This window comes from Sorex fumeus, unplaced genomic scaffold (genome assembly GCF_029834395.1).
Source record: "Sorex fumeus unplaced genomic scaffold, SorFum_2.1 ptg000063l, whole genome shotgun sequence".
Taxonomy (NCBI): Eukaryota; Metazoa; Chordata; class Mammalia; order Eulipotyphla; family Soricidae; genus Sorex; species Sorex fumeus.
The window spans coordinates 6,034,368-6,052,649 of record NW_026606120.1 but is presented as its reverse complement, the minus strand read 5'-3'; positions in this window follow the sequence as shown (position 1 = coordinate 6,052,649).

Genomic DNA, 18,282 nt, shown 5'->3' with positions numbered 1-18,282 from the left:
TCCCATCCTACTGGTTGGCCCTCTATTCTCATGTTGTGGTCCCAATTAACAAGATTTTCTCCTGTGACCCCCGTGGAATATCCTGGGAGCCCCAGCTGAGACATGCTTCTCTAATGACAGCTATAACTATTCCTTGAAAAATAGTCACAATACAATCATAAATCTACAATGTTTACCATAGAGCTCAGCGGCCTTTGAGATCTTTCACTGTGCTGACCTGAATGAGGTAGAAGGAAATTTTCAGGTTCTAAAAACCACCAACTGACCCCCCGGCACCGTGTAATCCCACCTACAGCCAAGACCCAGAGGCTATAAAACCCAGCTCCCAGAAGTGCGCAGCCGCATTTGTGGCCACACAACATCTTATCTCTTTCTTACTTTGGACAACCTGGCAGGTTACCAAATGTAACCTGCCCACACGGTAGAGTCTGGCAAACTCCCCATGGCGTACCCAATATGCCAAATACCAGTAACAATGATGGGTCTCATTCTCCTAACCCTGAAAGGGCCTTGAATATGGCACTTTAAAATCTCAGGACTAGGATGAAGGAGACGTTACTGGTGCCTGCTCGAGGCAATCGACAAACAATAGGATGATCGTGATCGTGAAAACCCAAAGGAAAAATAGAACAGGGATATAAAGTGCTCGCTTCAGCAGCACATAAACTAGAACAGGAATATAAGGTCTGTTTGTTGAAGATCTAAGCCATACAATGTATTAAAAATGCTTTTTAGGGAGCTGGAGCGATAGCACAGCAGGTAGGGCATCTGCCTTGCACACAGCCGACCGGGGTTCGATTCCCAGCATCCCATATGGTTCCCCGAGCACCGCCAGGAGTAATTCCTGAGTGCATGAGCCAGGAGTAATCCCTGTGCATGGCCGGGTGTGACCCAAAAAGCAAAAAAAAAAAAGGAAACTTATGTGTCCTGATTTGGAGGCCCTTCCTGTGCCCACGCCACCTTCAACGTAAATGAAATGTCTCCTTTGGAGCACTAGCAGCTCTGTAAACACTACAATTGTAGCACAGCACTACCAAACTGCTTAATTATTGATATTTTTACCAACCTTTCTCTTGATCATTATATCCGCATTGAATTTTTTTGTTACAGTTGTTTTTGGGGCCCACACATGGCTGTGCTCAGGACTTATTCTGGCTCTGTGCTCAGGGATCATTCATGGCGGGCTTGGGGAGGACCACATGGGGTGTCAAGGATTGAGCCCAAGGTGGTTGCATGCAAGGCGAGCACCTAACCCACTGTACTATCTCTCAGGCTCCCCGCACTGATGCTTTTATCTCTAATATCCGGCACCGTGTCCATGTTCTATGTTTGTGAGACCAAATGTTATCTAATGATTCCAAAACTCCATTACTTTCATTTTTTCCCTTTCACCCAACTCCCCTGGCCTTCTTTCAGTCTTGATTCAGCAAAAGATTCCAAGAATTCTCAGATTTGATGTTTTTTTATTTGTCTTTTTTCTTGTTTGGGGGCCACATCCAGCTGTGCTCAGGCTTTACTCCCGCCTCTGTACTCAGGGGTTATTCCTGGTGAGCTCAGAGGATAAATATTATGTGTTGGGGATTGAACTGCATCTCATGGGTAGGCAACATACAAGGCAAATGCCTTACCCACTGTGCATTATCCCTGGCACCAGATTAGATGTTCTCAGTCACAGATATTACCAACATCTTTTCCTAACTCCGTCCATACATTTTTAGGATAAGACAAACCCGGCAAGTCTTAATTTATATTGGATTCCAGCCAAACCGAGTTTTCCAAAACCAATTTCTTTCCATCCTTTATGCCCTTTCTATTTTTATAAGGAGACAGAGTAAGAACTCTGAAGTCACTGTAAGAAGCTTCAATTAAGATCCGACCTGAGCTCTCTTGTGCTATTCTCTGATGCAAAAGACTGACACATGAGAAGTCCACTGCTACTGAGCCTCAGTTTCCTCATCCTTTATTGACAGGAGAATAATCATATTTTGCTTAGTTCACCAGGCTTCTTGAAGTTCAAGTGAGATCTCATAAGTACAAATATTATCAACACAAAAAGCTCTATATGTTAAGAAGGGGCACAGAACCAACTTCAAAGAATCCCTAGTGACCAAAACTGCAACAATTTAAATAACAAAAGTAGTATTGAAACACAACCCAAAATATAAATATCCATGAGTGATTGAATAAGTTAAGGAAAAGTGAGAGGGGAAAGTCTTCCATGCATAATTCCAAATAACACAGATACATGATCTTAAAGACAAGTATAAAATTTCCCTCTATTTGGGACTGGAGCAATAACAAAGCAGGTAGGGCATTTGCTTTGTACGCGGACAGCCTGGGTTCGATTCCCAGGATCCCATATGTCCCCCGAGCACCGCCAGGAGTAATTCCTGAGTGCATGAGCCAGGAGTAATCCCTGTGCATCGCCAGGTGTGACCCAAAAAGAAAAAAAAAGAAAATTTCCTTCATTCTATATAGGATGCACAGCAACAAGTGAGATGCATTATAAAGTGACTCTGTTTTCCCATACTCCGTTCTGCTCTGTATTTCAGAGTATAAAAAGGGAGGGAGGAGGGGGTTAGAGTAACTTCACAGTGAAAAAAACTGACAAAACTCTCCAGTCAGGTGATCATGATCAACATCAAATCACATGTAATTTTGATATGCTGTGATGAAAATGGCAACCTCTGTGTTATTCTGTCTCATCATTCATAAAACTAGTATTAGAAGAAAAATTAATTCCAGAAGATGGATGCCCTATGGTATACATGTCCAGTATTTCTCAAAACTGTTCAAAATCATTAAAAAAAAAGTGGAAGAAATAAATCCAAAATTGTCATGAAGAGACATGAGAACTGCCTTTAATGTGGTCACTTGAATAGGACCATAAATAAAAAAGGGACTAAGATTTAAAACTAAGGAAATGAATGTACCATGAACTTTGGTAATAATAATTATCAATAATGGTTCATTAGTTGTACAAATTTATCCTACCAATAATTTTTTTCAATAAGATATTGATAATAGGGAGAAGATGTGATAATAGGTGATAATGATAATAACAGATGATAATAGATGATAGAGGAAAGGTGATAATGGGGGGGAAGAGTAAATTTGAACTCTATATTTGCAATTCTGAAAACAATTTAAAATTGTCCTTAAAAAGGTTATCTAGCCATAGTACAGCTGATAGAACATTTGCTTTGCACACTAAAAAAAAAAAAAAGGAAAAAAATCTGTCCAAAAAAAATAAGAGGGACTGGAGCCATAGCACAGTGAATAGGGCGTTTGCCCTGCACGTTGCCAACCCGGGGTTCAATTCCCAGCATCCCATATGGCCCCCTGAGCACTGCCAGGAGTAATTCCTGAGTGCAGAGCCAGAAGTAACCCAAAAAGCAAAAAAAAAAAAAAAGTTATCTATTAAAGGGGCTGGAGTGATAGCACAGCGGCAGGGCGTTCGCCTTACAAGCGGCCAACACGGCCAACCCGAGTTCGATTCCTCCGCCCCTCTCGGAGAGCCCGGCAAGCTACCGAGAGTATTCGATATGCCAGACACAGTAACAACAAAGTCTCCAATGGAGACGTTACTGGGCCCGCTTGAGCAAATCGACGATCAACGGGAGGGCCTTTACCTTTACCTACCTTTTACCTATTAAAAATTGCAATTTGGGAACATAAAGTCTTTTTTTCTGTTGGTAGGGAGTGGGTCATACCCAGAGGTGCTCAGCTCTTACTCCTGGCTCTGTGCTCCTAGCGATGCTCAGGGTACCAGATTCCATGCGGGATCTAACCCCAGTTGTCTGCCTGCAAGGCAAGCGCCATAACTACTGTACTATTGCTCCAGAATATAAAAATCTATCATTTTCAAAGCTGTTTGGTTTGCTACTGGAATTTGATATAATGTAAACAACTTGCGTGGCTGATGACAGTGGTATATATGTTGCATGCACGAGAGAGTGTCACTCTCCCATCTTTAAAAACGCAAACAAATTACTGTGCAAAAATCAGATATGTGGTGTCGGAGCGATAGTACAGCGGGTAAGACGTTTGCCTTGCACGCGGCCAACCCGGATTCGATTCCGAGGGTCCCATATGGTCCCCCGCAGCACACCAGAAGAAATTCCTGAGTGCAAAGCCAGGAGTAACCACTGAGCATCGCTGGATGTGACCAAAAAAAAAAAAAAATCAGATATGTACCGGTAATTTAGAAATGTCTGTCTCTCATTTTGCTCCATACAAAGATAAATGTACACTCTTTGCTAAAGCCTATTAGGGAGAAAAATTAGCGAGAGGAAATGCTAGCTAATGTGTTCACGGATAGGAAAAGGGAGTGTACCCGGCAGGTGGCAAAACCGGTTTCATCGGACACTTCACACTCCAATTCCAAAGAAAGGAAAGAAACAAAATATAGGCTGTATCGGGCCGGGGTGGAGGGACGTGGCTCCGTGCTTGGACACTTGCCTGGCATGCTTGAGAGCTGGGCCTGATCCCGGCACCGCAAAATAATAGAAAAAAAACAAAGTGACTCGTCACAGTGCCGACCGGCTCCACGCAACCAGGCCACCGTGCGAGTGGAGGAAGAATGAGAAGTCACGCCAGGAGGAGTTCGGGGACGCGAGGGTCGCCGCGAACTTCATCCCCTCCGCAGCACGCCCGGGAGTCGACCGGGTTCTGCTCCGCGGCCCGCTGGTCCTGTTGGGTTGTCCGGAACCCCCACCCCCACCCCCACCCCCCGGAGCGGGTGTGCCCGCGGCTTGGCGGCTGGGCTGCTCGGGCGACCCTCACTCACCGGCTGGGCTCACTCATGTCCCGCGGCGACCGGCTCCGGGCGCGGGTCCCGCGGGCGTCCGTGTGACAGACGGACAGCGCACCAGCCGGGGACCCTTCCGGCTCCTCCGAGCCCTCTTCCGAGATTTCTCCGGACCGCGGTTCCGATAGGGCCCTGCCCGGCCGCGCCTCCCAATGAGGACCTCGGTCACCGCTGCGTCACCGCTCTCGGGGCGAATCCCATAGCCTCGCCGGGTGCAGGGCAGAAGCCGGGAAAAGGAAATCAAAGTCAGTGGCCAGCGCGCCCCGGTGTCAGCCGCAGTTTGCCTTTTAGTTCGCCTTGACTCGTTCCTGTTGGCGACCAGAGGTCTAAAGAGATGCTCTTGTTGGGATACCGGGGCCAGTCGGCATCCCCTTTCCTCTTCTTGAGGTTCCCGCCTGAGCTGGACCAACATTGGAGTGGCCCTGGCCAGGTGCTCAGCGTTAAATAGGAGTCCCTGCCTATACGTGGTCTAAATTTGCCTTCTGTTCCAGGAATCTTAGCAAGCAGACGTCATCTATCATTCCCGCAATTCCTGCGATGAATAAGGTGCTTTGCATAAAATATCCTTAAACAGGGCGGCTGTTATAGCCCCCATTCAACAGAAGGGAAAACTGAGGTTCCAAGTTTAGAGATCTAAGACCAGCACGATGAGGCTGGCTGTTCCTCCTGGATTCAGAAACCACAGAACCCTGAAAGAGCACCCCGTTTCCCCCGCGGTTTCTTGGAGACTTGAAAGTGCGGCTCCATCGAGGTCAGAAAACTGATACCTCCCAAGGGCGGGTCACTCTGCACGAGCTTCCTGCGGTGCCTCCAGCGGCTGTAGTGTTCAATCTTGGCATGAAATTATCTCGGGCAAGGAAATCGCCCAGCCTGGGCCGGCTTGTGATTGGTTTACGGGGTCTCAGTTGCCCCATGGGTGCGCGGGAAATTGAGATGGGGGCACAGGTTTCCTGCCTAGGGGTTGGTAGCGGGTGGCGGGGAGGGGCGGGGGGGGGGGGACCGTATTCGTAACAGCTGGGGTCGGAATCCTAAACACTCTCGGCTTCCCCCACTCCTCGTTTGCTCCTACGGCAGAGCTCTTGGGCCCCTCTCCTCCAAGAGCGGGATCTCACCTACCTCTTGATTTCATAATGGGAACCTAACAAGTCTTGAAGATCTGCGCTGTGTATGTCTCTCTGCATATCCCAGACTGTTCTGCTGTCTGCTTAGTGCTTTAAATGCTCCTTCATTGATTTCCTGCTCCCACAATCACGCATCTAACCAACATTTTGATGAGAAATGCACTCCCATGCAAGGTTATCTCAATATTTATCACTGACCTTGTCCTAGCCGTCACATGATCCTGTATTTCACTTGCTCATAACAGCTTCCTCTTAGCATCCTTTCCGGTTGTGCCTGCTTGACTCCAATGTGTATTTAATCCCTTCCTCACTGACTTCCATGATATGATATCCTCTAGTTCCATCCATACTGCTACAAATTACACAAGTTTGCTCTTTCTTAGAGCTGCATAATGTTTTATTGTTTATATACCGCAACTTCTTTTTGGGTTTGTTTGTTGTTGTTTTTGTGTGGTCACACCCAGCAATGCTCAGGGGTTACTCTTGGCTCTGCAATTTACGTCTTTTCTGAGCTTGTTTCTGTACTGCATAGGCCTCAATAGCCTCCATTTGCATCTTTTGTTTACCAGCACCAACATTCTGACATGCTTTCAAATACCCCATTATGTCTTCCTTCTCCTTAGCAGGGCACAGAATGGCCTGGCAATCCTCGGTAGCATTTTCAAAAACATAGTCAAATGCTCCTGTGTTTCCTTACCCTTAACCCGCCTTTCCATGGCTTCCATGAACCTTCCTATGAAGTCTGCATAAGGTTCTGAGGCCCTCTGGACAATCTTTGTAAAACTTCCCTTAAATTCAGCATCTGCATCAATCCTCTCCCAAGCACTCAGGGCTGCCTCACAGACATGAGCAAAAATGGCATGAGACAAGGTGACTTGCCTTTTGGGGTCACACCATTTCCCTTCACTTATTAACATCTCATAAGTCAATTTAGGGAGGAGGAGAGCCCCGGCAGCCAAAAACCTCCAGAACCCAGTCACAGCCATTCTCCAGGTCACTCTCCACACACTCGGACGAGCCTCACCCATGAAGGAACCGGCAGAGGAACCCAGGTATGCAGGACCCGTGGCTGAGATCTCCAAGCCCACTCGATTGGGACAGGGCCTCCTCCACCCAGATCCCCAGTTTTCCAATAGTTTGGCAGTCACACCCACAAACTGCCCCTGGCGCCATGTAATCTCATCAATGGCCAAGATCCAGAGACTATAAAACAAAGTCCGCCCCCCCCCAAGAGAACGATGCAGTTATACTCTACCCCACTGACATACTTAAAGCAGCAAACATGTGTTTGGTTTTAACATACTTGCTTGGATTCTCCCTCTGTCCTTCTTGGAGAGCCTGGCAAGCTACCGAGGATATTCTGCCTGCACAGCAGAGCCAGGCAAGCTACCTAAGACATATTTGACATGCCAAAAACAGTAATAACAACATGCTCTTCGTGTTCCTGGAGCGAGCAGATGCCATTGGGCTACACTTCATGACAGGGACATGAAGACGTTACTGGTGCCTGCTCGAACAAATCGATGAACAATGGGATAACAGTGATACAGTGAAGTCAATTTAATCCTTGAAAATTTTCGTCCAGCATGGCCTAGGCGCTGAATCTTTGCCTTGGCCTCATCACTGAACCACATGCTCCACTGCATGTACTGAGAAGGGCTTAAGCATGTCTTAGCAACCACGTGAAAATCTTGAGGTACCCGGTGAGCATTTTTACTCCAACCAGTAAGATAGTCCCTACAGTATGGAGATGTAGGTCCATAGGATGTACAGGCCTTTTTGAAATGACTGAGTGAGTCCACTCTTAACCTGTGAGAAGATGGAGGCTGCTTCTTCTCAATCTGGGCTGGGCGATTGAGAGCATGTCCTGAGCGGTCTGGAAGCCCCTCATCTGAGCTACTCTTGGACTCAGAATCCAAGGGAGTGGCAGCAGACTGATAATCCGCAACACTTTCATCTGATGCACTAGAAGTGGAGCTATATTCACCAACCTTTGAAATATTTTTACTATGAAAACCCTTTGAGACTTGGGTGCGAGAGAAGCTGAGACTGTATTATCCTTACTATTCTCTTCCTTCTCAACTGTACTTTTCTAAAACAGCAAAATAGAATTAACAATCTCCCATGTAATCCAGAATTCCATGGGGATTTAGTCCCTTCCTTAGATGTCTTTTGCATCTGGATGTCTTTTGCATAGGGGCTGGAGTGATAGCACAGCGGGTACGGCGTTCGCCTTACAAGCGGCCAACATGGCCGACCCGAGTTCGATTCCTCCGCCCCTCTCGGAGAGCCCGGCAAGCTACCGAGAGTATTCGATATGCCAGACACAGTAACAACAAAGTCTCCAATGGAGACGTTACTGGGCCCGCTCGAGCAAATCGACGATCAACGGGAGGGCCTTTACCTTTACCTTTACCTTTACCTTAGATGTCTTATAGACATTTTTCTTAACTTCTTTCCAAATCTTGGTTTTTAGAATTCCTTCATCTGGAAACCATGGGTTTATCTCATAAACTACTTTAAAGCAGGACCGGAAGTTGGTCTTTGGAAATGCAGTGTTCCAGCTCCCCTGTTCTTCAGGAGAGACACTGAATCAAATCCATAAATGGCTTGGCATGTTCAATCTGGCTCGAGAAATTATGAAAGATCTTGGGAAGGCCCAGAATCTGTCTCATCTTAGTGGGGGATAGCTACTAGGATTCTAACTCCCAGCACCCTAAAAAATCCTATTCTCGCACTCACTTTCTAGAGTGGGGTACACTGAACACTATTCTTACCTTTAGTTGATAGTTCGTGCCCCTACCAGGGATGCCAGCTATAAAAAATATACATGCAAAAGGATGTTCGTGGGCTCTCCGGGCAGCTCTCTTGCTGCCTGCATTCAGTGCTCTTGAGCCGCTGTGAGTCACTGTGTATGGACCTGATCAGGATGGCTGTTGGCAATGGACAGGTAAAGGACAAAAGAGGACCAAGCCGGTTGCTGATTAGTTGCCATTTATTCAATCTCTCGTCTCTCCCACCTCACACACTCTTCATTCTTCCATTCTCCTCACCCTTCATTCCTAGCTCCCTTTTCCGATTTTACAGTCTTGGTTTATATAGCAATCACATAGGGTGGTGATACGAAGGTGGGTTGACCATTAACAAATCAACAAAGACAGATAAGGCCACTCCTCCAGGATATTAACTCAAGGACAAAATCATCTAAGGAGATTACTCCAGATTACTAGGAGATCCGCTCAAGGGTGGGATCCCATCCAGGGTGTGTCGCTTTCTTTCCTCAGCTAGTAATCCACTTAAATAGTTGTAGTAAATCTACTTCTAATATTTCTAGCAATGTCATTCTGTATGAGCACAGCAAGAGATATATAAAACTTAAAGTTTGGTTCTTCCTTAGGACATCTCATTATATGTTCCAGACCACAGTCCTCAGACCAGGTTAGTCTTCCTAACCCCAGTAGGGTCCTTATCCAGTTACCTCTTTTGGGTCATGACAAAGTTTGTCCATGGATGTACTCTTAACTTATAGTTAAGTATTTATGGTGCTTGGCCTGGCCCATTTCAATGCCAGGGTAGCTCATAGCTTACCCTGGGTCCATTCAGTCAGTCGTTGGGACCCTGCTTTTGGGGTGCTAGGAACTAAGGGCAACTGAGTTGAGAAAGCAGATGTCCAGGAGTGAATATTATATGGAGTCAATTAACTCCCAAGTTACAAAAGCATAATATTAACTGTCTTCCTGTGTCCATATAGAAAGGACATCACTTTAAGGTAAACTATGCAAAAGACGTAACTTAAAATACAAGTTCAGTGTCCTTAGAAGGATATGATCTTACAAGCTAACAGAATCTGATTAGGGGAAAAGGTGATTAACTGGTTGGGGAGGAGAGCACAGAGAAGATAAACAAAAGAATTGGAGTGACTCAGGGGCACTGTGATGGGTATAGCCTGATAAACATAAGTTCCCTGCGGCAAGGCTGAAAGGATAAACCCAATGTTATCCTACAATAGGGTCCACTTAGGAGTGCACCCCAATAACCCTTTCCTGTTTCTTCACCTAACTTATCTCTGTCCTCTCTCTGTCCCTCTCTCTGCACACAGTAGAGTCCCCAAATGTATCAGAATCACCGTGAAATACACAGTTACAAAGTTGTTCATGGTTGAGTTTCAGTCATACAATGTTCCAATGCCCATAATTAGAGGCAAAATTTTAATTCTTCAAGGAAAAATATAGATTGTCTTTGTTATCTCAGAGCAGAGCAGGATTTATTAAATTCAATGTAAAAGGCATACTGATAAACTCTGTTATGGGTCTCTGGCGGCCGTGTTATCCCATCAACGGCCAAGACCCTGTTATTCGTCGATTGCCTCGAGCAGGCCCCAGTAACGTCTCTTTCATCCTAGCCCTGAGATTATATTCAAGGCTCTTTAGGAGAATGAGACCCATCAATGTTACTGGTATTTGGCATATTTGGTATGCCACGGGGAGTTTGCCAGACTCTGCCCTGTGGGCAGGCTACATTCGATAGCCTGCAAGTTTGTCCAAAGTAGAAATGAGATAATAAGATGTCATAAAAAGATGTCCTGATAAGATGTCACACGGCCGGGAGCTGGATTTTATAGTCTCTGAGTCTTGGCCGCTGATGGGATTACACGGCGCCAGGGGGCCAGGTGGTGGGTCTGACCCCCGCCTACTGGAATTTGGAGGATCTGGGTGGAGGATGCTCAACTCCAATCCGAGTAGGCTTGGAGATCTCGGCCCCGGAACCCGCGTGGCTTTGTCCCTCTGCCAGTACCTTCATTTGTGCGGAGAGTGGTCTCGGCATGGTGGTGGCTGGTCCTGGAGGTCTTCCGCTGCCGGAGCCCAGGCCGAGGAGGAAAGCTCAACCCGCTCCCCTCCAAGGGACCCCGGCGAGGAACAGCCAGGCGCAGGGGCAGGAGACTGCACTGGTCTCGTCCGGGAGCTGGATTTTATAGTCTCTGAGTCTTGGCTGCTGATGGGATTACACGGCGCCAGGGGGCCAGGTGGTGGGTGTGACCCCTGCCGACCCAGAGACTATAAATCCCAGCTCCCAGAAGTGCGCAGCTGCAAATTATCTAGTTCTTACTCTTGGAGAACCCAGCAGGCTACCCATAGTATCCTGCCCATACGGCAGAGTCTGGCAAACTCCCCGTGGTGTATTCAATATGCCAAAACCCAGTAACAACGATGGGTCTCATTCCCCTGACCCTGAAAGATCCTCGAATGTGGCACTTTCTAAAATCTCAGGGCTAGGACGAAGGAGACATTACTGGCACCTGCTCGAGGAAATCAATGAACAGAATGACAGTAATACAGTGATACAGTGATGGGTCTCTGGACCAAGGCTGATAGAAGAGCTTACATGATGGTGCTGGAGTTGGTTCATGGGGGTAACTGCCAGTGCTTCCAGGAATATAAGGAATTGGGAGGAGGTAGCCCATCCCAACTCCGAGAAAATCTGGAAACTTTAGTCACAAAAGCCGTATATCCAAATTTTCAACAGGTTAATATATCGGTGAGGTATGTTCTGAGACGGTGGAATCAGGCTGGGGACATGGTGGAACTTTTGGATTGTCGGAGCTAGCAGCTGCCGGGATCTCTGCTTGGTTGGGCACCAGGCTTACCCAAACCCCCCACCCCTCCTCCAATTTACCCTGGTCTGTTCAGCCTTGCACAGGTCATATATTAACTTTGGTTTTTTATCTCTTTCAAGCTTTGGGTCTCTGATGCAAGGCTGATAAATGAATTTGCATAGCTGAGCTTGAGGTGGTTTATGGCTCACACATAACTAACTTTTGGCCATTTAATTTCTTGGGAAACTTGGTCCCAAGTTGTTGGAGTCCAGCCAGAGGCACAGTGGCAATTTGGGTGTATTGGGAAGTCTGAAACCACCATCAGGCTGCTGTTGCACTCGCTCCCAAGTACAGGTTGACCTGCTGGTGGCACCGTACCCACTCAGGTCTGATATTGAGGTCTTAATCCATTTTGATCTGACTTTTGTGTATGGCATTAGAAAGAGGTCTACGTTCATTTTTTGCCTGTAGCTGCCCAGTTTTCCCAGCACCACATGTTGAAGAGGCTTTCCTTGCTCCACTTCATATTTCTTTCTTCTTTCATTCATTCATTCATCATCCTGTTATTCGTCGATTGCCTCGAGCAGGTCCCAGTAACGTCTCTTTCATCCTAGCCCTGAGATTATATTCAAGGCTCTTTAGGAGAATGAGACCCATCATTGTTACTGGTATTTGGCATATTTGGTATGCCACGGGGAGTTTGCCAGACTCTGCCCTGTGGGCAGGCTACATTCGATAGCCTGCAAGTTTGTCCAAAGTAGGAATGAGATATTAAGATGTCACAATAAGATGTCTTCTTTATCAAAGATTAAATTCTCTTATATTTGAGGGTCTCTGTCAGGATATTGAACTCTGTTCCATTGACCTGAGGATCTATCTTTATTCCAATATCATGTTGGTTTAATTACTATGACTTTGTATACAGTTTGAAGTTGATGAAGATGGGAAGGCGATGCCTCCCATCTTCTTTTTCCAAGGATTGCTTTAGCTATTCATGGGGTTTACTGTTCCATATGAATTTCAGGTGTGTTTGATCTATTTCTTTGAAAAGTAACCCGGGTATCCTTATAGGGACTGCATTGAATCTGCATATTGCTTTGGAGAGTGTTGTCATTTTGACAATTTTAATCCTCCTGATTCATAAATATGGATGCATCCCCATTTTCTCGTGTCCTCTTTTATTTCTTGAAGTAGTGTTTTGTAGTATTCTTTGAACAGTTTCTTAACCTCTTTAGTTTATTCTGAGGTACTTGATTTTCTGAGGCACAATTATGAATGGGATTTTTTTAACATATCTTTCTTCTCTTTCACTACTTGTATATCGGAAAGCAATGAACTTTGGGGTATTGATTTTGTAACCTGCCACTTTACTATATAAAACTATTTTTTTTCTAGGAGTCTTTTTTAGAAATTCTAATAACTACGTAGTATTTAATTGTGTAAGTGAATATCACTTATCACTTAATCACTTAACTTCCCATTAGTCATCGATTTGCTCGAGCGGGCGCCAGTGACGTCTCCATCTGTCCCTGTCGCGTGGTAGTGTAGCCCAATGGCATCTGTTCGCTCTGGGAACATGAAGAGCCTCAAACCGATCGTTCATGATCTTGATGTGAGGGCGATCTGGCTGCGACATCTGTCACCCCATTGATCGCCAGGGTTGATTCGGCTGATCTGGCTGGCTAGGCGGGTGTCCCCTTCCTCCCTCACTGCTCCATGTGCGTCCCTCCCGAAGCTGCGCGCTGGGTCGAAGAGGACGGTCTTCCCCGAATAGAGACGGACCGGTCTTGGGTCAGGGTATACGAGTAGCTGCGCTCCCCTGCTAGAACCTCCAAACAAAGTAAGTGAATATATTTCTACTGAATTCAACAATACAAAAGAATGTCATAAACTTAATGCTGAACCAAAAAAAAGCAAATAAAACACAGTACAATATGTAACATTTCTACAAAGTTCAAAGCAGACAAAAATGGTAGAATTATTTGTATGTAGAATTTTATCTTTAGGGAGAAAAATGGAATAGTAACTAAGAAGTAGCTTGAGAGGGGATTTTAGAATACTAGTGGTGCTCCATTTTTCAAGATCTGAATAAAATGGTCCAAGGACACAGCTCAATGGGCTAACCGGTGCTTGCCCTCAACTCACCTAATCCAATTTCTGCAGAAAATGTCTAAGCAGTGAGCTAAGCCAGTGTTTCAAAAACACTGAAGCTTGGAGCCAGAGAGAGAGAGTCCAGCAGGTAGGCCACTTGTCTTACATGCGGCCAGTGCAGGTTGGATCCAGAGGATTTCATATGGCTCCCCAAGCACCACAAGGAGGACGTAGCCAGGAGTAACTCTCGAGCATTGCCAGGTGCGGCGCAAGGAAAACAACAAAACATAGAATCTAGGGGCTAGGAAGATACAGCAAAGGGCTGGAGTGCATACTGGACTATGGAGATGCAGAGTTTGATTTGGGGTATTGCATGGTCCTCCAAGTGTCAGTGGACTGATCCTGGGAATACCCATATACTTGGGTCCAAGCAGTGCCAGACGAAATAGCACCAGAAACTGACTCTGGGTTGCCAGAGCACATTTTGGGAGTGTCCAAGGTGTGTTCTCCACCCCTGACAAAAAATTATAAAATTCCCAAAGTAAAGTATTAAATGAATTTTCATGAACTTTGATTTGGCAATAGATTTTTTTTATATATACTGTAGGAATACTGCTAATTATTCAGCCGTTGATTAAGCTGATTGAATTGGGCATGAACTCCACATTACTTCTTTTTTATTAAGAATGTTAATTTGGGGGCTGGAGTAATAGTATAGCAGGTAGGGCATTGCCTTGCACATGGCCGACCCGAATTCGATCCCCGGCATCCCATAAGGTCCACCAGCACCGCCAGGAGTGATTCCTGAGTGCAGAGCCAGGAGTAACCCCTGAGCATCGCTGGGTGTGACCCAAAAAGCAAAAATAAAATAAATAGAATTCACCAAGCTAAAAAGAAAAAAAAAAGAATGTTAATTTTATTATTTTATTTCCCCCCCCTTTTTATTGATTCATCATGAGATACAGTTACAAAGCTTCCATGTTTGAGCTTCGGTCATACAATCATCAAACACCCATCCCTTCACCAGTGCATTTTCCACCACCAAAATCTCCAGTATTCCACCCGCCTCCAGTTCCAACCCTTCCCCTGCCTGTGTAGCAGACAATTTCCCCCATACTCTCTCCCTATTTTGGTTACATTTGATATTTTGATGCCAGTCCCATCACCACTCAAACCTACCAAAAAGGCAATGCTAGACAGTTTGTTTTGTATTGCTTGTTATGGATAGAATATAATGTCCAGGAAATTCTGTGTCATTCTCTTCTGGGAGCTTTAGTCTGGGTCTTGGCTGTTGATCAGGTTACATGGCACTGGAGGCAGTTTGTAGATGTGACTGCCAAGCTACTGGAAAACTGGGGACAGGAGGCCCAGTCCCAATGCAAGTGGACTTGGAGATTTCAGTCATGGGTCCCGCATACCTAGATTTCCCTGCCAGTCTGCTCTTGGATGAGGCCCATCCCCTCTTGGGTGAGGCTAGTCTGAGCATGTGGAGAGTGGCCTTGGGCATGGTGGCAGATGGGTTCTGGAGGTTTTCAGTTGCTGGGGCTCTGCTTGGGATGGGGAGGGAAACTCAACCCTCCCTACCTGCAAGGTGTCCTGGTGAAGACAGCCGGTGCAGGGTCAGGACATTTTTGTGGCTCTCTCCTCCGGGAGCTTTAGTTTATAGTTTCTGGGTCTTGGCTGTTGTTGAGATCACATGGTGCAGGGAGGGCGAGGGGGTGGGGTGCCAGTTTGTGGGTGTGACTGCCAAGTACTGGAAAACTGGAGACCTGGGAGGAGGCGGCCCAGTACCGATTCAAGTGGGCTTAGAGATTTCAGTCACAGGTTCCCACTTACTTCATGCTCCTAGCCCTAACTGTGTCTTTTGATCTCTTACAAGATTTATGGATCTCTGAAATAAGGCCAATAAATGAGCTTATGTAGCTGAGCCAGAAGTGGTTTGTGGGTGTGGCTCTCACATACCTAACTTTGGGCCGTTCGGGGTTTTTTTTGGGGGGGGGAGTCACACCCAGCATGCTCAGGGGTTACTCCTGGCTCATGCACTCAGGAATTACTCCTGGCGGTGCTCCAGGGACCATATGGGATGCTGGGAATCAAACCTGAGTCAGCTACGTGCAAGGCAAATGCCCACCCACTGTACTAACACTTCAGCCCCCAAACTTTTGGCCATTTAATGTCTTGGTAAACTTGTCCCCAAGTTTTTGGGGTCTGGTCAAAGGCATAGATGCAATTTTGAGGTATCTGAAAGTCTGAAGGCACCATCAGGCTGCTGATGCACTTGCCCCGCAGGTACAAGTTGACCTGCTGGTGGCATCATACCCCCTTTTCTAGGAGCTTTGATGTAGAATCTTAAGGGTTTTCTTAGTATAATGTTATCTGCAAATAGTGATAAGTTGACCCCTTCTTTTCCTATCTGGATGCCCTTGATATCTTTTACTTACCTAACTGCTATGGCAAGTATTTCCAGTACTATATTGAATAGAAGCACAATATTGAAACTGAACAACTTTGTCTTGTGCCTGATCTTAAGTGGAAAGATTTGCCTGATCTTAAATGGAAGGCTTTTAGTTTTTTCCATTGAGAATAATGCTTAGTGTGGGCTTGTGGTAGATGGCTTTGACTATACTGAGGAAAGCTTCTTCAGCTTCCATTTTGTCAAGAGTTTCTATCATGAATGGGTGCTGGATCTTGCCAAATGCTTTTTCTGCACCTACTGATATGATCATATGATTTTTATGTATTTCTTTTATAGATATGGTGTACTATGTTGATTGACTTAAGCATGTCAAACCATCCTTATATCCCTGGGATGAATCATACTTGGTCATCATGTATGATCTTTTTGATTAGTTGTGGATTCTATTTGCTTGTATTTTGTTGAGGATCTTTGCATCTGTGTTCATCAGGGATATTGACATGTAATTCTCTTTTTTGTCTTTCTCTGGCTGCTTTTGGTATATTTGCTTTAAAAGAGTGTTTCTTTGGGGAAGTGTTTCTGTTTCTTCAATTTCCTGGAAAGGCTTGAAAAGGATTGGTAGTAGATCCTTCTTAAAGATTTGAGAGAACTCACTGGTGAATCCATTTGGGCCTGGGCTTTTGTTTTTGGAAATACTTTTGATTACCATTTCAATTTCCTCTATAGTGATAGATCTGTTCAGGTATTCTAAATCTTCTTGGTTCAGCCTTGGGAATTAATCTATTTCTTCTAGTTTCTCTTGTTCCATGGCATAAATATTCTCAAAGTAATCTCTGATGATCCTTTGAATACCTGTGGTTTATGTTGTAACATCCTCCTTTTCATTTCTGATTCTGTTTGTTAGGATTCTCTCTCTTCCTTCTAAGTCTTGCTACTGGTTTATCAATCTTGTTTGTTTTCTCAAAAAACAGCTCTTGGGGGCTGGAGCGATAGATAGTACAGCCGGTAGGGTGTTTGCCTTGCACACAGCCAATCCCGATTCGATTCCCAGCATCCAATATGGTCCCTTGAGTACTGCCAGGAGTAATTCCTGAATGCAGAGCCAGGAGTAACCCCTATTCATTGCCAGGTGTGACCCAAAAAGGAAAAAAAAACAGCGCTTGGTTTCATTGATCTTTTGGATTGTTTTTTGGGATTCCAGATTGTTAATTTCTTGTCTAAATTTTATTATTTACTTTCTTCTGCCTGGTTTGCTCTCTCTTTGTCAGTTATTTTCCAAGATCCTAAGCTATGAAGGCAAGTTATTTATGTGGGCTCTTTCTTCCTTGCTTGCAGAGCATTCATAAACGTTCCTCCTAACATTGCTTGTGCTGTGTCCTGAAAGTGCTGGTAGCTTGTGTCCTCACTCTCATTTGTTTCAAGGAATTGTTTGATTTCCTCTTTGACTCCTCTCTAAGCCACTAGTTGTTCAGTAGCAAGCTGTTTAATTTCCACGTGTATAATTTGATTCTGTTTCCATGTGTGATTAATTTTTATTATCAGTGCATCATAGTAACAGGATATAATTGGTACAATTTCTATCCTCTTGATTTTGTGGAGGTATGTTTTGTGGCAAAGCATAAGATGGGGTAACTCCTTGCAAAACTGATGGGTGGCACCAGCCTATCGGTATAAGGATGGAAATAACCTGGTAGTCAGCCAAGAATGTGGTTTGGGGGAACTTAAACCCTTTCCCACGGTTAGAGGGGGTCATATCTGGACCATCTTTCTATGGGGTACAGCACTTGCTGGTCAGCTTGTAACAACTCTCTTTAATAAAATATTTAAACTCCTCTTGGGTGTCTTGTGTTCAAATTGAGGATCCTAACACAGTGGTCTATCTTAGAGAATGTCACATGTACACTGGAGAAGAATGCGTATTCAGCTTTTGGGGGATGAAAAGTTTTATATATATATATATATATATATATATATATATATATATACACTGACCCCTCTCTTCCATTTCTTCCTTCAAAGCCAGTATAGCCTTGCTGAGTTTTATAACAGCGGATCTATCAAGAAGTGACAAAGTGGTGTTGAATGCTCCAACTACCATTGTGTTGCTATCAATGTCTTCCTTGAAACCTATTAGCAGTTTTTTTAAGTATTCTGTTGGTTGCTCTTGGGTGCATGTATGTTTAGGAGTGCAATTTCTTCCTGATGTGTATATCCCTTTATTATTAAGATATGACCTTCACTGTCTCTTATA